This window comes from Camelus bactrianus, chromosome 17 (genome assembly GCF_048773025.1).
Source record: "Camelus bactrianus isolate YW-2024 breed Bactrian camel chromosome 17, ASM4877302v1, whole genome shotgun sequence".
Taxonomy (NCBI): domain Eukaryota; kingdom Metazoa; phylum Chordata; class Mammalia; order Artiodactyla; family Camelidae; genus Camelus; species Camelus bactrianus.
This window is the reverse complement of record NC_133555.1, coordinates 17,589,693-17,616,813: the sequence shown is the minus strand read 5'-3', so window position 1 is coordinate 17,616,813 and position 27,121 is coordinate 17,589,693. Positions and strand designations below refer to the sequence as shown.

At 35.2% G+C, this 27,121-nt stretch overlaps 1 long non-coding RNA gene across 1 annotated transcript in view; it reads left to right on the top strand.

The window, feature by feature from the left end:
• The window catches only part of LOC105081429 (uncharacterized), a 667,267-nt gene that overhangs the window by 287,827 nt on the left and 352,319 nt on the right, over positions 1 to 27,121 (top strand). The window contains exon 12 of the long non-coding RNA XR_012499887.1: positions 19,205 to 19,289. This is a non-coding gene — a long non-coding RNA (uncharacterized LOC105081429). The remainder of the gene's footprint in view (positions 1 to 19,204; positions 19,290 to 27,121) is intronic.

Below are 27,121 nucleotides of genomic sequence, written 5' to 3'. Positions count from 1 at the left end.
ATCAAAACTACAATGAGATATCACCTCACACTGGTCAGAATGGCTGTCATAAAAATGTCCACAAGCAATAATTGCTGGAGAGGGTGTGGAGAAAAGTGGATCCTCCTATACTGTGGGTGGAAATGTAGGTGCAACCACTGTGGAAAACAGTATGGAGGTTCCTTACAAAACTAAAAATAGACTTAACCATATAATCCAGCAATCCCACTCCTGGGCATACATCTGGGGAAGTCTAATTTGAAAAGATAATGTGCACTCCAATGTTCATAGCAGCACTGTTTACAACAGCTAAGACATGGAAGCAACCTAAATGTCCATTAACAGATGAATGGATAAAGAAGATGATAGATAGATAGATAGATAGATAGATAGATAGATAGATAGATAGATAGATAGATAATGGAATGTTACTCAGCCATAAAAAAAGAATGAAATGTGAAGTAATGCTATTTTAAGCAATGTGGATGAACCTAGAGATGATCATATTAAGTGAAGTGAATCAAACACAAATATGATATCACATATGTGGAATCTAAAACATGATACAAATGAATTTATTTACAAAACAGAAACAGACTCTCATAGAAAGGAAACTATGGTTACCAAAGGGGAAAGTGGGAGGATGGATAAATTGGGAGTTTGGGACTAGCAGATACAAACTACTATCTATGAAATAGATAAACAACAAGGCCCTACTGTATAGCACAGGGAACTATATTCAATATCTTGTAATAACCTTTAATGAAAAAGAATATGTGTAAGTATAACTGAATCACTATGCTGTATAACACAAATTAACAGAGCCCTGTAAATGAACAGTCCTTTACTAAAAAAATAAACAAATAAAAGAAGTATACAGATACAATATATAAGTAAACATATGTGCATCAGGGGCCCAGGCTCAAGGTTGTGTTTCCTGAGTACAGCTTTCAATGAAAATAAATTGGACACCTGTGACCTATAGGATAACATCTTCCTTTTACTACTCAGCTAAATCCTGATCCTACTTTGATGTTGTAAAATGATTATAAATAAGTGCTCCCATTTACCGATGTGTGCCTGACAATGTGCTAAGCACTATGTGTGATGACATTTATTTTGTTCACTGTCCCTTGTGAACAACCTTATAATCTAAATATTTTCTCCCATATTTAAAGGTGAAGGAACTAAGATTTGAAAAACCTCAGAGCTATCCTGTTAATAAGTTAAAGAACTGGGGTCCAGGTTATATTAAACCTTAAATACTACTTTAAAGTATCACTTTTTCCAATCTCAACTCCTATGTTTCCCTGGGATTTGCAAAAAAAAACCAACCAACAAAAATAAGTATGTAAAACTAAGCATATAATATGTATTAGAGAGCATGCTAGATATTTTAAACATTTTTTTAAAAAACATTTTCAGTAACCCTGTTAACCAGCTGGAATTCTTCCTTGTTTATTTCTGATGAAGAAACTGCAGTACCTGCCATCCTACTGTAATCTTTCTTCCTTCTGAAAGTTTTGCACAAACAATATCTACTTTTTCTTTGGAAATTAACTGTGTCCTTCCTTGTGACATATTTTTGGTATGTAATTTTACTCATCAGAGCCAGTGTGATGTAATGGGGAAAAATTGATTTGATTTCAGGCTGACCTAGAATCTAATCTTGGTACCTTACCCATAAAAGGGAAGAAACTGTAGTTCCTTTATATTTAGAATGGGCATCGAAGTCATCCTTCGGATAAGTAAACACCTAATGCCGTGAACACACATGAATGTTCAGTTACTGTAATTTTCTCACCTGGTGGGTGTATCTTGTTTCCAACTAGACTGCAAGTCCTTTGAGGGTAACGTGTGGTTGTTTTCCTATTTCGTTTCTTTGAGGTTATTATGTACATGGTACATGTTGATGCAACACTGTAGCTAGCTTCTGGATTCCTCAGATCTCTAAACATTGTTTTGTTTGAGAATGATTGTGGTAAGCAGGACAAGATATGTATATGTTCAGCTTTTGTCCCTTTTGACTAGTACATGGTCATATTTCTTACAGTTTTTATCAGAATTTTATCTAAGTATTTTTTTCTTAATTCCATACAAAATATTTCTAAGACAGAGAGAGCTCAGTTAAAATTGACTGTTCTGAACTTGAATAACAAAGTAGCTGCTTTGAAATATAGACAGTCTATTTACTTAGTCACTGTGGGACTGTCCAGGGTTATAATCCTTAAACTTGGGCCTGCTCCTGTCTGGATAATTTTTAGTCAATATCCTAGGTTTAGACGATGCTTGTGAAGTACACAAGTTAAATTCACTTCACCAATGAAAAAACAGTTTCGTTATAGCATCAGCAAAGAGTAAAGGGGCTTATTTGGATTTCTTAAAACTAGGGATCATAATCTTCCACCTCCTCAAATAATATATTTGAAGTGCATTGTTAGTCTCAAATTTATCTTCCCCACTATGTTATTATAACTGTTTCAAAACAGAGAGTTGCACCTTGGAAAACCAAAGAGAATTCCATGGCTAGAGGGTATTAGAGTCTAGGCATTCTTCCTGTGTAACAGTTTCAGACTGAAGTTAGGAATTGGCATCACCACGAGACTGAAAGTTCTTCCTAAGAAGAGAGCCTCAAGTTTTAAATTAATACATCTCCAATCAGTGTCTTTAATATTTAAAAGATTCACTGTACACAGTAGCCCTCGAACACGTGAACTTGGAAATCTTTCAATCATATAACTTGATTCAGATATATAACTTGTGTGTGTATACACACACACTTGAAAATTGGGGTCAATTCTAAGAACTGCATAGCAAGTTATATAAAAGAGAAAAAAGTAAGTAGAGCCTGAGTTTTTGAAGGCAAGAACAATTTGATGACTTTCTTCAAATTGTATCACAGTTTCTTTGGAAACTGAGTCCTTCCCAAGTACACTTTTCTACTGGCAATTTTAAGACAAGAGTTATCAGTGTAGTGATGTGACTCTCTAAGGTTATGCAAGGGTTTACTTCTTTTCCAGATCTTTCCGTGTTACATAGAGTTCCCCTTTCCCACTCAAAGACATACCTGTTACTTAGGGAGGTTTGCGGGAGAAACTTGTAGGAATAAGAAAAAGTCAAGCTTCAGGAAACTAACATTTTCTGGTTCTTTTGATTGGTATGGACATCTCCTTACCTATGAACAACTTTTGTTCTTCATCAGTCTTGTAACATATAAGGAAACCACAGCAGTATGATGCCTGAGATGGGACTTGATAGAAGAATTCAGTAGTTGAGTTTCCTAGCAACGTTTTATTTTCTTTGATGTCTGTACCCAATGAATCCTTTCTTCATGGCGAATCATCCTCTTTCCTTTGGAATGTTTTGTTGCAGGAGTTAAACATAATGGACAGTTTTGTTGTTCTTGCTGTTCTTTGTGTGCGTCCGTGTGTGTGTGTGTGTGTGTGTGTGTGTGTTTGTGTGTAAGTGGGGGGTGGGGGGTGAGAAGAGTACTACTTTCATTGAAGAGCAGATTCCTTACCAAAAGATAGTAGTTTATCTATTGCTAGCTATTCCCAGACCACTACCAGTGAATCAAATATACTTCCTCATGTTACAGAAAATTAGAGTGAGTTAATAATAATATCTACACTTAATAGGGAATTTTGTATTTCATGCTCTTAGGTATTTAATTTAAAAATAATTGCTCTGGTATTCCAGGACTTAGAACCATAAAGAGAGTACTAACTCCTCTCAGAGTCAGAGCTTCCTGCCCTAACAGCGGGCCAGCAGGGTTGGAATGCAGTTGCCCTGTTAAGTGCTTGTTTTCCATCTTGTAGATTCTGCACTGTGGCTACATTTCAGCTGCTCATTTTCCCCCAGGAAATAGCAGCAAGCAAAGAATAGGAATAAATAAATGCTCAACATCTTGAATGTCCAGAGTTTGTTATAATTTCTTACAGTGATGATAGACATTTTGCAAGCTTTATTTAGGGAGATTTTATTATTGCCTGGCATGACCATATGCCATAACTAATATTTAAAGGTGCCTCTATTCCTCCTAGAATATGGACTGAAGTAATGATTGTGCAATTCATAAACTGATCTTAAAAATGTGTTTCTCTGAATGAAAATTTGTATAAATAAAAATCAAAGCATTAACATTTTTCATATTATCTTTTATTTAGTAGTGACTTTGTTTTTTTATATTTTTTCTCCATAAAGTACATTGTGTACTGTTAGTTAATCTCTGCTTTTTTATTGAAGCATAGTCAGTTTACAGTGTTGTTAATTTCTGGTGTACAGTATAATAGTTCAGGCGTATGTATACATACATATATTTGTTTTCATATTCTTTTTCATTATAGGTTACTGTGAGATATTGACTGGTTTTTATTTAAAATTCAGTTTCATTTTATTTCTCTGGTTCCTTTGAAATGTATAAATTTGTAGATATCAAAAATTATAGTTAAAATAGTAAACCCTTTTGATTGTATATATCCCAATATGTAAAGATTATAGTCATATATTTTTATTACTCAGTCATCAAAATGTACAATATATTTATTATATGATCAGTTTCATAAAGCGCAGTGTGTTTTCATGGGGCGAAATTTGACCTTAACATTTGGACAAATCTGTGTTCAAATCCCCATTCTGTAGCTCCCTCACAAAGATTACTTTTTCACCCTGGGCAAGATGTAGGAAGTCTGATCCTTTACTTTCTCAGTCATAACTAGGTACAAATATCCTGATATCTACTCCTTTTGTTTTTAATAGTATAAATTCCCTTTATTATATTCAAAAAGGAAAAAGGGAGATGATAGGATATAGATACAGAAGACCCACCCAGATCCTAGCCCCCGGTTTTTGTAGAGTATTCTAGATAGGTGAGTGTGCAGAAAAGAGTCAGTAGCAAGCCTGAGACTGCTATCCGTAGAAAGCTCTGCTTGAAATGTTGGACTTTGGCTGTTGTGTGGGAACTTGGATTTGGGGAGGGTTCCCAGCACCCTAACTGATAAGAGTGGCTGCATGTGCCGAGATTGTTTGCATAAACAATGTGGTTTATGCTGCTTTTCTTCAGCGAATCTGGAATTTTAAGATGTGCTAGGCAAAGATTGTCTCTGTAACTAACCCCCGGGAAAAACTCCAGGCACTGAATCTCTAAAGAACTGCCCCAGAAGTGCATGTTTCACATGTGTTGCCACAACTCGGGGAATAGAACACACATTGTGTGATTTCACAGGAGAGAACTCTGGGAAGCATGCACCTGGTTTCCTCCCCATTTCTCTCCTTTGCCTTTTTCTTTGCTAATTTTGCTTTGTATCTCCTCCCTGTAAAAACAAAAAACAAAAAACAACAAAAAAACCCATAGCCTTGAGTGTGACCATATGCTCTTACATAGTCCTGGAAGTCCTTCTAGCAAATTGTTAAACCTAGGGTGGTTTGGGGACTGCTGACACTGCGATCTAGAGCAGGGTAATACACCTCTGTTAAACGTGTATGATTCTGACATGTCCCATGCAGGGTGGCTGTCAAGTTAAAATGTCTTTGTGTGTATCTGCAAAGTGTCATACATGCATGAGTTATTGTCATTCTGATGATTTTTATTATTATTATTTTATTTTGAATTATTGTCCTATAAGTTAGACCTTTTTCAGGTACTTTGGGATATGCTTTCTTGATGCAGTGGGGGTGGGAGGTGGGGCAAGGCATCCAAGACACCCCTCTTTCTCAGCTTGGCCCTGCTGTGATTCCTCCACTAGCCCATAAGAAACCAAGGTAGAGCTGAAAGGACTTGCATACGCTGTGACCAGTTCTTTCCAACTGGAATCTAGAACTATGTAGTAACACTGTTCTTGTTATTGTTGTGGTGGTGGTTTTTTCCTGCTGAGCAGACAGCTAATAACCATCAGAAACCTGATATTTTTTTTCATGGGGAGAGTAGGACTGTTTCATCTCAGTGAAGGTAGGTGCCTACCCTAGCCCAGAGGATGAATCCTGGTTAATAAAAACAGATTGTGATAAAATAATCTCATTCCCCTTGACCACTGATTGGTCTAACAGTAGACAGGTGACGATCTTCTGATTTATGAGATGGAAGAATAAGACTAATGGGGAATATTTCCCTTCCAATATAAAAAGACAAAGCCTCATGGGGCAAAAGCCCTTTCCCTCTTTCCTCTTTCCTCTTTCTTGTCAAGAACATGAATGTGATAACTGGAGGCACAGTGGTCATTTTGTGTCCATGAGGACACAGGCTATTAAAGAATGTCAGAGCAGAAAGACAGAAAGACCTTTGCCTTTAATGGTGTCATGGTGCATCACAGTGTTTCCTCATTGAGACACAATGTCTAACAGGGACTCCAATAAGAGCAACTGTAAAAATATTGCTTTATTAATATTTGATGCATACAATATTAAAATATATCAGTAATATATATATGTATATATCAGTCTGTTAATAGATATCCCTGTGAATAAATGAATGTGGCAAATTCAAAGCAAACATTTGCATACATGGTTACTGGAGACTGGCTTAAAACTACCCTTGTTCTAAATCCCCAGAATGGGTTTCTTGGTGGATTATTACAAGGAAACAAACACTTTTAGAAAAATAGTCACAAAGTGCATTCTGAAATATAGCCTTTAATAGAAATGCTTTATTCTGTATGTACCATTTTTATTTATAAAATACTGTTACCATTGAGTGTTTGGGGGTCAGTTTATTTGAGGCCGAAAGAGTGATGACAGCCCTCTTTTTTTTTTTTTTTCTTTACAAAAACTGGGAAGAAGATCACATGGTGTCTATAATAAGAAATTTTAGGTGACTCACTTCAAACTCATCTCTTCAGTAGCTTCAGTAAACACCTGCTGTCATATTTGACACTGCTTGTTAATAAGTGGAAAAATTTTAAAGACTCTGTATCTTAGCATAACTGCTTAGCTGGCTTAGAATTCGTGAATAATTGATGACAATTTTGAGTTGCGATGTATTGATGGTGCACACCAGCATAGTTGGCTCTCCACCATCCTCTTTCCAGAGTGTTCATCTTAGTGTCTGATTAATTTCCAAGGAACCAAATGCTACTTTTCTTTCACTAAATTGATTGATTAATGGATAACTGTAAGCTACATTTTCCAAAGAAATCCCAAACGTCCTGTGGTCTTTTATAAACTCTGCTATAGAATATAACAGGGAGTTTATGAGATGTACGCCCTTTCTTTCCAGAAACATCTTTAGACAGGAGTAAACAACCAGTGACTGAGGTCAGCACTGTGGAAGGTCCCTGCTGATGACCCTGGCACTTTTGACATAAAGGTGCTTGTATTTCTTTTTTCCTCTATCTCTTTCATTTTCATATTTTTCTCCCTTTCCCTTTTTCTTTGGCCAGTTTTTGTGTACTGTGGCAATTTGGAGTAAAGAGGTGGCTAATTTCTGTTACATTACATAGTTTAAGCCATTCAGCATGTGGCAAATGGGAGTGGTAGGTACTGAAAGTCAGCGGTGAGGGTAAATTGCTGAAAGAATTACAACTTCCAAGCAAGAGGGAACTGGAGCTGTTACTGTTTCAAGACAGCTTTGTACTTAAGGCCAATTCCTATTACTTTTTAAAAATAAGCTTTTTATTCTAGGGTAGTGATAGTTTTTTAGAAACATTAAGAAGATAATATAGAGTTCCCAAATTCCACTCTTAATTTCCCTTACTATTAACAGCTTATGTTGTGTGGTACATTTGTCATGGTGAATGACCAATATTAGTACATTATTATTAACCAAACTTCATGCTTTCTTTAGATATCTTAGTTTTTACCTAATGTCCTTTTTATGTTCCAGACTCCCATCCAGGATATCTCATAACATTTACTTGTAATGTCCCCTTAGGCCTCTCTTCGCTGTGACCGTTTCTCAAACTTTTTTTTTGGTTTGGATGACCTTGACACATTTATTTTGAAGAATGCCCTCAACTGGATTTGTCTTACATTTTTCTCATTAATAAGTTTTGGGAAAGAAGACCACAGGGGTGAAGTCTGATTCTCATCATGTCATATCCAGGGTACACACTCCCAATATGGCTTTTCATTGTTGAGGTTAACTTTGATTACCTGGATGTGGTCATGTTTGTCAAGTTTCCACCATAAAATTACTCTTTTCTCCCCCCTTTCCTTGCTGTACCCTTTGGAAGGAAGTCATAATGCCAATCCGGCACTTAAAGGGTGAGGAATTAGGCTTCACCTCCTGGAAGGTAGAGTATCTATGTGTCCTTTACTTTATTTATTGAACACCTACCTTCATACTCTCCGGAACCTCTGGTAACCACTGATCACTTTACCATCTCTGCTATTTTATCTATTTCAGAATGTAATATGATTGGATTCATACAGTATGTAGCCCTTTCCCACTGGCTTCTTTCACATAGCAATAGCAATTTACATTGGTCCACAACTTCGCATGGCTTGACAGCTCATTTTTTTTTTATCACATAATATTTTTCTGTTATAAGGCTGTACTACAGTTTGATTATCCATTCACCTTTTGAAGGATATCTTGGTTTTGGTGATTTTGAATAAAGCTGCCATAAATATCGCAGATTTTTGTTGTGCAAGTTTTCATGTGAATATAAGTTTTCAAATAAATTAGATAAACATCAGGGGGAATAATTACTGCATCGTATGATAAGACTCTGTTTAGCTTTGTTATAGACTGCCAAACTGTCACTGAGAATAGCTGTATCATTTTCCATCCCCCCAGCAATGAACTGGAATTCCTGTTGCTCTGTCTCCTTACCAACAATTGGTATTGTATTTTAAAAAGATTTTTAGCTATTCTAATAGGGATGTTGTTTTTATTACTGTTTTCATTTATCAATCCATAATGAAAAATGATATTGTGCATATTTTCATATGCTTATTTTCCAGCTGTATATCTTCTGTGGAGAGGTAACTTTTCAGACCTTTTGCTCATTTTTAAATAGGGTTTTTTTACTTTTTTTTTGTTGTTGTTGTGTATAAAAACCCATCATCAAACCTAAAGTCACATTGATTTTCTCCTGTGTCCTTTTATAAAAATTTTGTAGTTTTCCATTTTACGTTAAGGTGTATGATACAGTTTGAGTGAATTTTCATTAAGGTCTAGGTTTTATTTATTGTCGTGTAAATGTACCATTTTTAACATTATTTGCTGATAGGTCTACATTTGTCCATTTATTGCCTTTGCTCCTTTGTCAAATATCCATTGATTATGTTTATGTGATCCATTTCTGAGCTCTCTATTCTATTCTTTTGAGCTGAATGTCTCTTCTTTCACCAAAACCATCATTTTTTGGTTATTGTAGTTTTGTACTAAGTCTTGAAATCGAATAGTGTGAGTCTTCCAACGTCGTTCCTCTTCTTCAGTAGTTTATTGGCTACTCTAGAACTTTTGCTTTTCTATATAAACTTTAGAATTAATGCAAATATCTAGAAAATATCTCACTGTAATTTTGAATGGAGTTATGTTGAATCTGTAGATCAAGTTGGGAAGAATTGACCTTGAGTCTTACTTTGATCCTTGATTATTTTGCTATAATTTTCCACATTCAGAAGGCTTATAGATATTTTAAAAATTGATTCTTCATTATTGTATTTTTGGTGCTGTTACAAATGTCTATCATAAATATAAATTATATTGTTGTTATATTTCTGATTCCAGCTATTTGATAGCCATTGCCTTTATCTAAGAGCACAATTGACTTTGCATGTTGATTTTGTATTCTAAAACCTTGCTATTCTTTTGTTATTCATTCCAGAAGTTTTTGGGTAAAATCTTTGGGATTTTCTAGATCAGTAGTCACGTCATCTGTGAGTAAGACAGTTTTTATTTCTTCTCTTCATGACTTTTTAACAACAGAAAATCAAGAAGTCCTAGAATATAACAGGAAAAAAACCCCAAAATATTCTTTTTCAGTTTTCTCTTTTGTTTCCTCTGTAGTCTTTTTTGTTCAAAAACTATCAGTGCAACTACATTTAAACTTTCCTCTGTACTAGGTACACTGAAAGAACAGGAAAAAGTTGTCTAATACATTTATTTCAGGAAAAAAAAACATTTCTCAAACAAAAATTTCTAGGAAGGCATTTAAAACTTAGGGAAGATGGTACAACTCTTTCAGAGTTGATTCAGTGTTCCAAGTCTTCACTTTGATGGACTAACAACTATCTTTTTTATAATACAATTTTTAATCCTAGACTTCCTACAGAATATGTTTTATAGTCTTTTTTTTTCAAGAACACAATTGGACATTGTAAATGTGCTGTTAGTGTTTTGTGTACTTGTAATCCAGTCAAAGAACATCCCTTTTCCAAGGGCGAAATGATAATCTCTGGTGTGTTACACTTAAGCTTGAGCTGTTGACTCCTTTCAGGAATGCACAAATAGATCTTGCAGTGAAATTAATGCACAACTATTACGCAAAGACATATGCTGATTACACACTGATGTTATATTGATTACAGATCTTAGCAGAAGAGAAATGGAGATCACCGCCCAACACGTGAATTGGGTCATTAGGTGGATTGCCCTGTGCTAAAATAAGGTACACAAACACTGACCTGCCATGTACGGAAATTACTTTAACAGTGAACCTAAGATAACACAGGAAAGTAAATACATCATCAGTCTGAATTTCTGACTGTAAACAGTGGCAATATAAGACTTCCTTACTGTGCAGCAGACACCTTAGAAAGTTAGATTTCATTTAAGCCAGGTTGCATTTATTTCTTTAACACAAACGTGTGCATTGTATGTAAGGCATTGTGACAAATCCAGGGAGAGTGGTTAAAAAAATGGAAATAAATGAACTTGGCTTTTGCCTTCTTAAATTTATTAAACTGTTGATTCAAGCCATAGTGATTTTTTTGGAACTGGGTTAAATAGGAGAGGAACATTATTTTATAGGAGCATCTTACATAACAAGAGGAAGAGTGGAGAAGGACCCCAGAAAGGCCATGGAGCCATGAACTTGGGCACTAAAGGGCACAGCAAGCTCTCTCCCTCTGCCTGTCGTCTCTGACTCTCTTCTTGTATGTGTATTTCATGCTTCTCTTTACCCTCCGGCCTCTTCCACTCCCTGTGCATATTACTAGGAAACAGTTGTAGATTTACTCATCCAACAAATATTTATTGAGCACTCACCATTCTACGCCTTGTGCTAGGTACCTGAAAACAGACAGCAATAAAGAAGAGACTAAAAACACCTGTCCTCGTAGAGTTTCCACCCTCGTGTGTGGAGATACACCCTTAACAATAAACATGAAAAATTAGATACAAAAAACATGGTAGAAGGTGATCAATTCTAAAGGTAGAAAGAATTATAACAGGCTGAGGGGGTCTCCGTGTGTGGGGAAGAGGGAAGGGAGGTTGCAGTTGTAGGCGGAGTGTCAGGCTCGGCTTCAGTGATGGGGCTACATTTGCCCAGAGAGACTGAAAGCGAAGCGAGTTTTGGGCCAGGCAGGTATCTGGGCGAAGAGCATCAGGGGCAGAGGAATTGATCAGTACAAAAGTCCCGAGGTGGAGCGTGCGGGGATGCAGCACAGAAACCAGAGTGCATGGAGCAGAGTGGGGGGATTTAGAGGTAAGGGGAGAGACGTGACAGGGCCACAGGTCAGGTAGAACTTTGCAGACTGTGAGAAGAACTGAGTTTTATTTTTTTTCCCCTAAGGAACATGGGAGCCAAGAGAGGTTTTTTTTTGTTTGTTTGTTTTTTTTGCTTCATTCCCCCACCCCCTTTTTTAAATTGAAGCATAGTTTACAATGTTGTGTCAATTTCTGGTGTACAATGTAATTTCTGGTGTACATACATTTACATACATATATTCATTTTCATATTTCTCATCATAGGTTACTACAAGATATTGAATACAGTTCCCTGTGGCATACAGTATGAGCTGTTGTTTATCTGTTTTATGTATAGTAGTTAGTATCATCTGATTCACTTTCAAGGTCAGGTCTGACTGTCTGAGGTACCTGGAGACAGATTAGCCAAGCAATCAGTCTCTTCCCCCACTCCTTCTTTTTAGTCTCTGTTACAGACAGGAGAGGTCACATGCCCACCCCAAGCCAAGCATTGCTTCCTGAGGAGCTGCCGTTTGGTAGCTGAGTTTGGTTGCTGGAGCGTACTTCCTTACTTTTTTTTTTTTTGCTATGTGAAATAGTTTCAATTAAGAGTTTTATATACAGTACCTTACACAGAGAACTGTGTGTTTACAAATTTAAATAATATCTGTATGTACAGTGGCATATATTCTGATCAAAGATAAATTCAAATTTACTATCTATGACTTCTAAGACACATTTAAACAGATTGCTAAAACTGGCGAGCAGAATGAGGCATGAAATAGTCAAGTGTTATATGTTACCAAATAGCCTCCTTTTAACAGGCTTTTTCCCCCCTTTAAAAGAAGTTTTAAAACCTGTACATTTTCAGTTTTTAAAAACAGTCTGTTAAAAGGCAACATTTCATATTAACCACCAATTCTTATAGTAATAAAACTAGATATATGTAGATATAAATATGTGTAGATTGTGACCATATGCATGTTGAGTGTTTCAAATAACAGAAAGTGGGTGCATTTGGTGGGAGGAGTGTAAGGAAGCTGGCAACCCATTAGTTGTTCACCTCCTGTCACTTACAATCTACAGAATAAAATGTATTCATAAGTATCTTCTCACCCAGATTATAGATAACTGTGGTAAGTGGGGTCTGGGTAAAGTCTGAAGGGGTTGAGAGGAGGAAAAATAACTTTTTAAGTGGGTCGTTAAGACACTTGAGCTGGAAAGACAGTTTGGATTTGGCCATATGAAGATGGGAGTGGAGGTAGAGGTGGGAGAAGAGATCAGGTAATGGGAAAGAAACAATGTGAGTGAGAAGGGCCACAGGTCCCCTCCCCCAGGCAGGATGGGTAAAGTCCTGCACAGTATCTTATGAACAAATTATGCATGTGTTTACTCGGGAGGCTGCTCAGCGATAATGGGTAATTGGCTTAGCAAACGCATCCTCCTTTCACTCATGCACCCCAACAGACACTTAACAGGAGAAGGTATTAAGAACAAATGTCAATGCGGAATACATTTTTATGAACACAAGTACTTCACTGAGCTGCTTCAAAACAACTGTCTATTAGAAAGTCTATAGGCAGTGATTAAACAAATAGGAAAATTTCCACTTAAATTTCTTTCCTTTGGGTGCTTAATCTTGAACAGCAGTTCTGGCCATGTGCTATGGTCTAAATTCCAAAAAAGACACTAGAGGCATTTAAACAAAGTTATCTATGTAAAAAAACTAGAGAGAAATCCTCTGGATAACTAAAATCTCCAGAATGTTAAACTTATTCCCCAAAGTTATTATTTAAAAATATAGTTCTGTTTTTTTGTTCTAACTTTTTTTGATCTCCCCAAGAGTCTGTACTAAAGTTACTGGTTTGCGGGGGGAGGGGGGGCTATAAATAGATAGGTAGATAGATAGACAGAGAGACAGATAGATAAAATTTTCTTCCTTAGAGTTACATTGAAATTCTAAAAAGCAGTCATCTTTTTGGCTCTTCTGTTTGAACAAAATATGTAAAATAATTTACCTCAGGATTTGCTACCGAAGTTATAGAGAGATTCCCCTTTTTCTTTTTTTTTAAATAGCAGTGATGGTTTCTATGATCTGAGTTTTTTTCTTAATGTGTATTTAAATAGGTTATCATATTGAAATATCATGATCCCATTGTACAATGAGCTAAGAATTATATATGAAAGATAATCCCACATATATTTTTTCACTGTTTCCTCATGCAAATTCAAAATCTTGAAACGAGTTATAAATATAAAACTGTTCTATAATGTGTCATACTAGCTATTCATTCATTCATTAAAATTAAAAGTCTCTTCCTCATTAAATTTATGTTTTAGAGGGAGAAGATAGAATACAAATGTAAAATTGTAAATTAATTAGCAAGATAATTTCAAATATTGAGACATGCTATGAAGAAAATAATGTAGCATTATGAAGTCAGGAATACGATGGAATGGTTGGGCTACTTTAGGTTGGGAGGTCAGGAACAGTATTTCTAAGACGGTGACATTGGTTTGAGACCTGAATGGTGAGCAACAGCCAGTCTTTTCGGGGTATAATTAAAGAGCACTTCAGACAGTAGGAATAGTAAGGCAGCCCCTAAGTTGGAGTGAGTTTGTTATACTGAAGGGTCAGAAAGACTAGAGTAGCAATGTCATACTGCTCCAAATACGTACCTAAAATATATTCCATTTCAGGTATTGTGATTAATCTGTGATTGTAAAATTGTACTCTGAGGACAAATTTGAATATCATTGATAAAAAAAATAATTCCTCATATAAAACCTGAAAACATAGGAAAATTGGTCAGGTATGGTTCATATTAACAATTCCCCTAACCCAAAAACAGAGAAGAATTCTAAGAATACATCAGTTGATACTCAGGGTATAAAAGAGAAATTAAAAATGGTTAAAAATTTCATGACCAAATACCTGGACAGAGCTTGTCTTCTTTAATGATAAGTAATCAGGGGGAAAAAAAAGAGTATGGGCTTTTTACAAGGTTCCATAGCAGAAAAGATTTGAGGCATGGAATGAAAATATGTTTCAAAAATGTTTTATAATTTAAAGAAATACTTCTTACATTTCTTTTCTCTATTCCTCCATGGTTTCTCCAGAGAAATCTGCTTACATTTGAATTATATTCCCTCTGTCAATAAGATTTTATTTCTTTCATTGCTTATAGAATTTTTTTCTTTCATTCTCAGAAGTTTGGCTATGATAGTTCTTTGTCTGCATTTATTAGGGTTTCTTGTTTGTGTTTCTCTCAGCTTCTTGAATCTGTAGATTCATGTCTTTGCAAATTGAGAAGCTGGATCATTATTTCTTTCACTACTTTTTCATTTCTTCCATCTTTGTCCTCTCCTTCCAGGATTCCAAAGACATGAATTCTAGATCTTTTGCCATAGTCCCAAGGGCCCTTGAAGTTCTATTAATTTTTCTTTAGTCTATTTTCTGTCTGTTGTTGAGATAATTTCTAATGTCCTATAATTCACTTGGGATCTTCATTACAGCCTAGTGAGAGAGGAAGTCTGGACTCCCTACTGAATCTTCGCTGACCTGGAAGGGAAATGGAGTCACAGTTTTTCTGTGGTGTTTTTCTGCAGTAGACTGATGATATCATCTAAAAGTTTCTGTCTTCCTCTATTTCCCCTTTCCTGGGGTTAGAGAAAGCAGGCTTCTGATGTAATGTGTGTCTGTTCCTATTAAGCATTTCTCACTGGTCACTTTCTTAAGCTCCAAGTGTAGAATTAGGAGGTGAAAACAAAACTGGAAACTGACAACCATGTACTTCCTCAGTGCCCCTGACCTCTAGCCCCACTTCCCTCTTTTTCCCACCTTTCTTATTAGGCTTTTAAATATATGTAATGTCCAGATCTGCTTATGGTGCTCCATGCCCAACTGTCAACAAACATGACTAAGTTTCCAGTCAGTTCTTTCATAACTAATTCTGACATATGAATGGACCAAAGATCACCAGCTCTTGGGGAAAGCTTCCAACAAAGAAGAAAGATACTGAAATCAATAAATGGAAAGAGCCAACTGTAGCTTGTATGGATAAGGTAGGAACAGGAAAAAAGAACTTAAAAAGGAAACTCTTTCTAACTCTCAAACATATATATGACATTACTTCCATAAAACAGGATGCTGTTTTTAAAAATAAATAACCAAAAATTAAAATAGAGCTCTTGGAAAAGAAAAGAAAAATGCTTGCAAAGAAATCATTTTTAAAACTGGAAGATGAAGATGTGGATATTTTCCAGAAAGGAGAACAAAAGAAGGAAAGAAATAGAAAAATAAGAGGAAAAAAAATTTCTAAGATTTATCTCAACATATCTTTAAAGGAGAGAAGAGAGGATAAAAGAGGCCAAAAAAGATTAAATAAATAATACAACATAATTTTCCAGAATGTGCAAATTAAATCTGCCTACTGAGTGCTCAGTGTATGGAATGGTAGAGGGGGAGAGTAGTAAACACCACGCATTGTTGTGAAATTCCAGCAAACCAGTAGTGGAATATCTGTAAGTCTTTCATATGAAACAGAATCAATATCATTTTTTAATGCTTAAAATATCCAAACAGGAGATAATGTCTAAAAAATGGAAAACTACGTGATACAGAGCAGGGATTCTTCAGATGCATAGCTAGTTTGTGAACCGTTTGACATGTTTCATAAGCTTTTATATAAATGTGCATTATTTAGGGAAAGTCAGAGCTTTCAGAAACTTTCCTGATGAGTGATGTAAAGGAATAGATAGATGGATGAATGTATCCATGGATAGATGCACGGAAGGGTAGATGATAGGCAAATAGGTACAGAAATAGATGAATGGATAGATAAATAGGCAGACAGATAAATAAATAAAATGAAGAAACCACAATTAGAGAGGAATCTTAAATATTCCTGAAATTATATCTCAGATTTACATTATTTGCTTTTTACTTGTTAACTCAATTATTTGATTTGGGCTATACCATTAAAACCTCATTTATCTAAAGAGCTTTGTCTGACAGTCTCTTCTATTCAGAACACATTCACAAACCCGAAAATGAAAATTGGAGGCTTTTAGAGCTGAGCCTAGTATATGATAATACTAATATAAAATGGCATTGTTTTTATGATCGTGTTTGTGAATCACATTCACAGGCATAATTTCACTTGTTCCTTCAACAGTTTTTGAGTTATGTAATCCAGGTTTTCTTACTACATTTGATTTACAGTTCTTCACATGTTGTAAGAAAAGCTCAACAGAAGAACACTCAGCAAATAAAGCCCAAAAAAGACATAAATTTGTCATAATCGTTACAGAGACTTTTAAGTCCATGTTCATTGACAGGAATAGATCTGAAATGACATGTTCTTTGATTATGAATCTGAATTACTAACACCTGATTGAAGATCTAACAGTAATGACTCAATCAGTGACATTAAGGGAAACATATACAATGTTAACCAAAGTTTCAGAAGAACTGATTCCTTAATTTTTTTTTAACAGTACACATAGGGTTTTTTTTATGGATTGTATAATAGCATATATTCTTTTTTAAAAACTTGGAGATTATCACACAAAAGAACATTAAAAAGCACCCATAATCCCAAATTCAGAAATAACAAATACTAAGATTTCTAGTACATGTTTTTCCAATTTTTGTCTATGCCTACAGAACAAAATCATTGAACTGTATTTTCATTAACCAACTTTAGTAAATGTAAACAGGTTAATAAGAATTCCAAAATGTGCTATACACTAACCTGCTAAATAAACAGATAATTGAATGTATTTTAAACTTTCCTTGCTAACTCTGAGTCCTGGTCCCAACTGTTGTTTAATGACATTCTCAAGATCTTTTGAGAGAGGTGTCAGCCCCTGCCTTTGGTGCTCCACAGACCACTTTACTGCTCGCTCTTAAAACAAACAAACAGACAAACAAACAAACTGTTCATGATTCTGTTTTTTTTTTTCCAGTGGGTTGTTTTCTCATGAATGATCAGGAATTAACTGATTTTTTTTCTGCCTTAAGAATAGTTATCCTGGGTAATGTCTATTTCTAATTTAATGTATCTAATGTGCTATAGACTGGGAACTAAATAGCTAAGTTTATTAATAATCATAACTCCGCCCAGAGCAGTAAGTATAGCTAGTGTTTTTCTTTTTTCCTTTTTTTGAACACTTCTTCCTGGGCAATTTGTATGATAAGTGCTTTTAATCTTCGTAACAACTGACTGGGAAACTCAGGATTTTCAGAGATTAAGTCATTTGCCCAAATTCATACAGAGACACTGTTTTATTTTGAAATGAAACTTTAGCATATGTGTATTTATTTTTTCTTCCATTTTTTTGAGATATAATTGACCTACAGCCTTGTATAAGTTTAAGGCGTTCAGCGTGATGATCAGACTTAACATATATCGTGAAATGATCACCACAATAAATTGAGTAAACATCCACCAAACATACAGATACCAAATAAAAAGAAAAAGAAATTTTTCTCCTCGTCATGGGAACCCTTAGGATTTACTCTCTTAACAACTTTCATATATAACATGCAGCCTAAAGACACTGACTTTTGAGGTAGAATTGAAAAGCCTCAAATCTAGAGGAGGAAAGTTATATTCTGGGGATTTGAGGCCTACATGACTGGTAGAATCATTGTTCTCCTGAGCTAGGGATATGCACTCCTAGTGGAAGGCAAGATGGTTTTAGAGTCTACTCTAAAGGATTTTATGTACAAGGACATGGATATAAAAGCAAACAACGTTGAATTACATAATGAGCCTTGAAAAAGCTTCAGTTTTTCTGGTTATGTCAAGGCGAAAGTCTCAGTGCTAATGTGTTTTTAACACTTATTAAAACATGCTGTAGTATCTTTTTGATAAAAAGAGGCAAGCCTCAGATATAAAGCTTTCAGTTCATAGTAGTGTCTAGCTAGAATTTACTAACAGTTTGCTTTCATCGTTTATTTGTTAGGTTAATGCCTGTTTATAAAAAATAATTAGGATTTTTCCTTTGATGTTTTTCTTTCTAAATAAAATTATTTAAAGTTTAAAAGTTGAGAGGTTTTTTTTTTTTTCTTTCTTTCTTTTTTCTTTCTTTCTTTTTTTTTTTTTGAGTCAAGTAACAACCTACATTCATAGCCTGGCAGAAAAAACCATGAAGGTGGCCTATAAATTATTAAATATGAAAATATGCTTCTAGTAGGAAAAAAAGTTAAATTTAAAAGTTAGGGTATAATCCATTAAGGGGATAGGATTTTCCATGCCTAGAGAACTTGGGTGTAAGGGATGATGAAATGCTCTAAGTGAAAAGGACACTGATTCTCATTTTTGACAGCCTTGTGTTTTCTTGTCTTGCTTCTCTTGGTCTAAGAACCAGACAGATCTGATCAGTTCATATCAGCTCCCAAGAGCTGACTGTTAAATTTTCAGTAATTTTGTGAGCTAGTTATTAAACATAGCCATTATCAAAGATTAAATTGTATAAACTTATAATTAAATAAATTATAAACAAAGGTAAGAAATACTCAAAACTCATCACTTCCTAATTATTTTACTACATTTTACTATTTTCTTTGTTATTGAAGTTATTTACATCTACTGTGTCTGTAGGTTGGAGATGTGATCTAACAGTGTGCTTCCCTGCATCTCTTACCAGCTTGGTGTTCAGTGACTTCATGTTGGCAGCTCAGAGGTGACCAGGCTGGAGTATTTACACTGTGGAAATTGGCAGAAGCAACAAAGTAAGACCTTTTCCTCTTCGAGAGGAGATTATTAAATGTTTATTGGTCTCATTGGGTCTGAGAGTAAAAGGAACTGAACTTCCACATCCCTAGCCAGATGATTGCTGGTTCAGTGTTTCTAATTGGTGGTGGAAGATCTCCTTGAAAAGAAATAGATGTTAAGTAATTGAGAACAAACCTACCAAGGATGGCAGGTAGGAGTTGTTAATCTTGTTGTGAGTAATTTGTGGGTGAGAAATCCCACCTCTTGCTAGAGAATATATCTTCTAATTTTTTTCTTCTGAAAGCTGAATCCAGCTTCCTCTTGTTTCTCTTATTACTTTTAAAATAAAATGTGTTTATTTCAATAATTTCTGGGCCAGGAATCATGTTCTTCAAAAGTTTGATTACTTTCTTCAGTGATGTGAACTTAGTCTTAAAATCCACAAAATGTAAAAGACGCCAAAGTAGAGTGATAAAAATGTCAGTTGTCGCAACAGAATTTATGGCTTTGGTTTTAATACTAGGAGTGTTTTGAAAATATCTTGTCTCTTATCTTGTGCACACAGTGGCTCTTATTCAGCTGAGAAAGAGGTTAAGTGAGAAATGAGTTGGCTCGCCAAGGATACATTTTTTCTCCACGCACCCCCAACCCCCAACACACATATACACTCACACACACATACCCTGATGTTAATTTGATTTGAAAAAATATCAGGAAACATCATCATCAATTTTTCCTCTTGCAAAAGTGATTATTCTTGCTTGACTGCCCTCTGCTGGAATTGCTGAAATATACACTTTGCCTCTACTTCCAGGGATGAGTTGCAGGCGGTATGCAACTTAATATAATGTGCGCAATCTTTTTGAGGCATATTATGTGCAGAAGCCCAGGTATGCAAGATTAGAAATAAAACTGAGTTAAGCATTAAATGCAGTGGTCAAGTGTTGATTTAATTAGCCATGAAAAATAGCCAGGTTTTGAATGGATCAAAGAAAACAATTATACATAATGGGTGAACTGAAAACAATTGACTATTACTGAAGGAGAGGAATGCTTTAATTAAAGTAAAAGATATACCTAATGTTAAATGAGGTGGTTACAGAAGCTCCACAAATAAAGCTGCTTAACTGCTGAGTATGAGAGATCAGAAGGAGAGTTTAAATGTACCTAATAAAAAAAATGCAACCTTATTAAAATTGTATTGCTATTATTTAAAACTACAGTGAGCCTTTTGTCTGTTCTGTAAGTTAAGCCACCCCATTTAAGAATATCCATTTATTTGTTTAAAATAATTAGATTACTTGTTTATCACTAATTTTGATATAAAGATACTGCTTTTGTATACTTAATAAGAATATATTTCTTGTAATATTTAGAGAAAATTCTTTGAGAGAGAATAATGATTGTGGTATATCAGACCTTATAATGTACTAGTTCAGCATATACCTACTTCTATATTGGTAAATCACTCTGGAGTTAGAAGACTAGAGATCTGCTGTCAGGTAGGTTGAGGAGGTGGTGAATTGGCACTGTGGGATTCACCCTTGAATGGTATTGTGCTGAAATATTTTTACTATAAAGATCAAACTTTCCTCTGTGGAATTTGAGCCAGTAAATGAAACAGAATTCCATCAGTGTATTTGCTGTTTAATGTCTGAGCCTTCATTTCCTGCACTATATTCGGCTTATGTCATCGTCAATGTAAGAAATCAACAAGAGGATTAGAGAGGAAGGGAGGGAGGGGAGAGGGTGACAGAAAAATCCAAGTCAAAGAATAAATAGAAAAGAGAAGAGTAAGAGATCCCTCCTCTACCCACACCATTGTGTTTCATTCTTGTCCCTCATGCGGATTAGACTCTGTAAAAAGCCAAGTTTTCCAAATTCAAGACATGGACTCTGCATCATTGAACATTATGACTTAAGTATACAATAAGGACAAGACCTTCTTGGAAACAATGCTAATCAAGTGGTCATGGATGTTAATTCTTTTGCAGTAAAAGCCAATACCACAGAAGTAAGTCATGTTTCCTGTTGTAAAAATGACAGTTATGTTACTTTAAACTGAGGCTGTGGAGGGAAGGAGGGGGATTATAGAAACTCCTTCACTTCACCAGACCAAATGCACTCTACTCTACCGCCCCCACCAGCAATGGCGCATCTAGCACATTTCCCAGACTCATTTGAAAGGAAGATTTAAAGCAGAGTAGGATGGCAGACCTGGAATTTGATGTAACTTTTTGAGTGTCAAAAGACGAACTCTTACTCATGGAAGTTTTGAATGGAATAAAACAATCCAGATCTTTTCAGAGTAAGACATGATAAAACTTAAAAATATAAGTGGAAAAAAAATTCGGATTTGGGGGAAAACCTGTGTGTTCTAAACTTTGTTGAAATTATACATTCATATTTCAGGGTGACAATTTAGTCTAATGTCATTCTAAATGAAGAAGTAAACCCTATTTTCTTCAAAGAGAAAGATTAGTAGAAGATAAAATAATGAATAGCTACAGTGTTTCACATTTTAAAATGTTCTGTCATTGTGCTCATCATTTTACCAGCATTACATCATTTGAGTTTTAAAAACTCCACTCTGAGGTGGGTACTTAATCATGCCCCTATTATAGATAAGAAGACTCAGGCTCACAGGCCCAAGGTCACAGAGACACTAAGTGCTGAAACTGAGAGTCTAAACCTGGTTTTTCTGACTAAGGGCAAAAGTCTTAAACGCATAATGCACTAGCGATATCATCATTCTTTCTTGGAAAATCTTTGTCTCCTTACAAGTCACTATCCTGATTATAAACAAGGAATAGGCAGAACTCCCATGTCTACATACTTGGGAAACGAGGATGCTTGGGTTCTTTTAACTAAAACCAACCACATGGGACATTTCTAGATTACCAAGTTTCAAAGAATTATAAGAAATCATGTGCAAGACTGAAACACTATGGAAGAAAATTTTCATCCTCTTTGGATAAATTTCCGTTGTCTACAGGCCATCATCTCTGTTCATGTTTCCAGAAACCTATTCTGGGGAAATGATCTGACAGACAGGCTGCTCCCAGAGCAGCACGCCCCTTTCCCCACTCTCGTCTCTCTGCAGCATCTGCATTGGGCATGAGCCCGGATCCATATTTACGAGACATATGTAGACACTTTTCCCTTTCTTGGCAAATGCATAAATAGAATCCTAATGTCTACATGTAGGTACTATATAAATACAAAGTTGTGCATACTCTGTGGATGTCATGCATCATTTATCCATATATTTTTAGCATCACCAACACATTTACATATGCTGTCACGTTTCAAACTGCACCTCAATATAGTGCCTTTTTCAACATGAACTCGGCAGCAGACAACATCATTCTCCTAACATTTTCACCACAAATGAAGATCAAAAAGCAAGAAAATAAATCCAAAAATAGAAGACAAATTTTAAATGGGTAACACTTTCCTAATATGTTCTGAAGGGACTATTGAATTATATCTAGAGCAGAGGACTGAATCTCTTACTCTGTAATTAGATTTATGCAATCATTTTAATGTACCTATTATGCCAGGATTTCCCAAGATGAATGTTTACACCTTGCCCGTTGTCTAAGGGGAGATAGCTATGTAAACCATCATTTACAATTCTGTGTTAAATGCCTGTGAAGTACAGTAGCAAAAAAAGGAAGGATTCTTTAAATATGACTGAAGAAGTTAGTGAATCTTCACTTGGGGATATAATATTTGAATTGACTCTTGGAGGATGAGTAGATGTTTGGATTTTCTTTTGTGTCAAACATTAGAGGAGTTAGCAATCAGTTGACCTAACAGATCAAGTTTAAAATCAAACAGAAGAAATTAATTGATCTAAGAAATAAAGTCTGTGATGTTTGGATTTCTCAACAGGAATCAGTCCTACATTTCAGAAAACTAGGAGGGAGCAGATGATTTGCTTTTCTTTCCTTTACTAAAGCCCTTAACATGTCTATCTTTGACCTTCTATTTCTGTGGACTGTGGATATGGCAAATCAGTTTAAGAGGTCTGTGGTAGAACCTTACCGATAGTTTTTCAGGCCTTTTCCTTGAGAAGCAGAACATTTTATTAAATGAAAAATTTCATGGAACACTAAGTGTGAAACAGATAAAGGCAGAGAGCTAGTCTGGTTGAAGTAAGGAATAGGAAAAAATACTGATGTGGTATTATTGTTTGAAGTCCCTGAACTTGGTTATAAAAAGAAAAAAACTGTATTGAAGAGTCGTTTTCAAAGTGTAGTCTGAGCAGTAATCCCCCACAAAACATGTTAGATGCAGATTCCTGGACCACCTCCAATAATATTGATACCTCAGGTCCGGGGCAGAGCCTAGGCATCTCTCTGGGTGTTGGTTGCACTCCAGGTAATTCTAACATAGTGGTCTATCAGGCATATGAGCTAAAGTGTAGACCACAGTAGAGGAAAAGAGGATTGAAAGAATAAAATAATAAATTGAAAGGAAAAGAAGAGTAGGAAAGGGAGAAATAGAGAAGCATATGTTAATTACAGAATGCCAATGAAAATTGACTAGTGGGCCACATGGTGAAATTGAAGCCAGTTTGCTACTTCTGCTATAGAACAATAATTAAAAAAAAAAAAAACAAAAAAAAATAAAGTCCCCTAGATATGTTTTTCCAAATTTCATCTTTCTCTCTCTGTTTTTCCTTTCCCCTCCTCCTACTTATTTCTCTAGCTGTGTTTTAAAAGAAATTACTCAGCAATTGACACATTGTAACTAACTATACTTCAGTAAAAAAGTTAAATCAAAGAAGAATAAAAGAAAAATATATAACAGAAATTAATGTAACAGAAAGAATAACAAAACCCAAAGTTTATTGTTTAAAAAGACTAATAAAGCTAATAACCCTTAAAAATAAAAAATAAAGAAATAAAAGAAATTACTTGGCAAAGTTTTTGGGAAACATATTCCAGAGTTTTAGTACTACATGTGCCTTTGCTAAATGTTTTTATGCAGGAGAAAGAATAGAATATATCTGTATATGTTTGATATATTCCTGCTTTGTCTCTTAACATTATTGTATAAGCATTTCTGTATTGTTATGTATCTTTTTGTGTATCTGGTATGTACTGTAATACCACAGAGGTATTAGGATTAAAATATTTAGTGCACAGTTACTATTTCATAAATTACAGTGTTCTTATATGCCCTTTTCTAAGTTTAGAATTATCTTTTTATAGAGAACCAAAAGAAGTTACTGGGTGTAGATATTTTCTTTTTGTATAAACATTTGAAGGTCGTAGTACAAGTTTTTTTTTTAAATATTTGATACATTGCTTTTCAAAGAGTCATTCTAATTTTCAATTAAAGGAAATTGTCCAATTGGGGGTCAGTGAAATGGACACTAGCATGTTTGAGAGTGTCTATTGCATTATTGCATTATATGCACGTGTGTATGTGTGAGAGAGAGATTTATCTGTGACCTAGTCTGGTATATTTTTTGAGATTTTAATATTTTCTTGTTTTACACAGGCCATTATGAGCTGCAAATTATACTGCTAACATTTTTTCTATTTAGTTTGACTCTGGGTTTTAAAATCCGTGAAAATGTTTTCCATTTTCTTGAGGTCTTATCTCAGTATCTCAGTCCTCCCTCCTCCTTTCCTTCCTAATGCTTATTATTTCTATCATTCCTATTATGCAGAGCATACATGTTTATGATTAATTTCTGTTTTCATTTACATTTTATTTCTACAGTTAGATCTATTCAGGGCCGACTAGTGCCTCTTTACCATAGTTCCTTAATTATCTCTTTTTAGAGGAAGTTTGTCCTCTGCTAGTTTCATCAAGAAGGGCTTCTGGGAAACATCGTCTCCATGTTCCTTAGTATTCAAAACTGTGTATATTATGTGTGTCTGTTTTAACAGCCTTGTTCTTGGCGGGATATACAGTCTTGGAATCGCTCTTTATGTCCTTGAGTATTTTGTAGATGCTGCTAATCCCTCTTCTGGTTAAAAATGTCAACACGAATAAATTTGAGGTCAACTTTATTTCTACTCCCATTAACTAACAGCTTGACCTTTTTTGTCTTACTATCCCCAAAGATTCGCTTTTTAAATTCTAGCTCTAAAATTAAAAAAATTTACAAAGATGTGTTTTGGTGTTGACTTTCTGGCCAGTTTTCTGTGGTTCGTGTTATAATCTTCCTTTAAGAAGATTCAGGTCATATTCTATCCAGGACTTTTTTTTTTGCATCAAATCTTGAAGTATGTTAATTTCCCCTTATTCTGATCTTCTTTGGAGGACTCTAACAATATAGATGTTGCATCTCCTTTCCCTACATCCTGTAGCTTTTTTGGTTTTAACTAAACTTCATTTTGTCCTAGTCTTAATGTGTTTTCTACCTCTATGCTCTGTATCTCCTACCATGCTTTCCACAGTGGCTGATTTTCTCTTGTATTCCTTCCAGTTTTATACTCATCTCACTGGTCATTTTGGAGGGTTTTTTGTTGTTGTTGTATATTAAACTTTTCATTTTGAGATAATTGTAAATTCACAGGCAACTGTAAGAAATAATGCAGAGAGACCCATTTCCCAGGAGGGCTGTAACATTTCACATTCCCACTAGTAATATCTGAGAGACCCAGTTTCTCTGTATCCTCCCCAGCACTGGATGTTATCAATATTTTTTATTGTAGCCATTCTAAGAGGTGTGTAGTTATGTCTAATTGTTATTTTATTTTGCATTTCCCTAATAGATGAGATCAAACATTTTTTCATGTGCTTATTTGCCATTTGTATATCCTTTTCATTATAATCTCTGTTTATGTCTTTCACTCATTTTTAAAATTGTATTGTTTGATTATTTTCCCCTTAAAGCAATTTCTTAGATAAACTTTCTATTTTAAGACAGTTTCAAATTTATGGGAAAATTGCAAAGATACTACAGAGAGTTTCCGTATACCATATGCCCAGTTTTTCTCATTATCAGTAACATTCATTAGGAATAAATTTGATACATTGTTAGTAACTGGAAGTCTATACTTTATTAATATTTCCTTAGCTTATACCTAATGCCACTTTTCTATTCCAGAATCTGATCTTGGATACCACATTTAGTCCTTATGTCTCCTTAGGCTTCTCTTGAGTGGGACAATTTCTCAGGATTTCCTTGTTTTTGATGACTTTGACAGTTTTAAAGAAGGCTGGTCAAGTATTTTATAGAATATTCCACAACTAGAATGTATCTGATACTTTTCTTAGATTGGACTGTGGTTGTGGGTTTTGGGGAAGAAGATCACAGAGGTAAAGGTGTCATTTTTACCACATCATTGTCAAGGGTACATACGATCAACAGGTAGATGTTGACCTTGAGCACCTGGCTGAGGTAGCAATTGTTAGTTTTCTTGACTATAAAGTCAGTCTTTTTTACTCCTTTATTATACTGTATCATTAGGAAGGAAATCACTATGCACAGCCCGTACACAAGAAATGGGAAGTTATTGCCACCTCCTTGAAGGCCAAGTATCTGCACAAACTATTGTGAATTCTGCATGGGAGCTCTGTCTTTTTTCCCTTATTTGTGTGTTTATTTATTTACATATTCAGTGACTGACTTATAACAGTGTGGACTCAAGGTATTCATGTTATTTTTTGGGCTACAGTCTCATTCTGACTTGATTTTGATGCTCTGGCCATTGGGCTCTTTCAATTACCTCTCGTATCCATTTGACATAACTTCCATCATCCTGGTTCCTTTTGTTTTGTTTGCTTGTTTTAACACTTACTTACTTTCTGGCATTTCAAGTTGCTCCAAGCTCATCTTACATGTTTTCCATCAGAGTTCTAGAATGAGCCACTTCTCCAA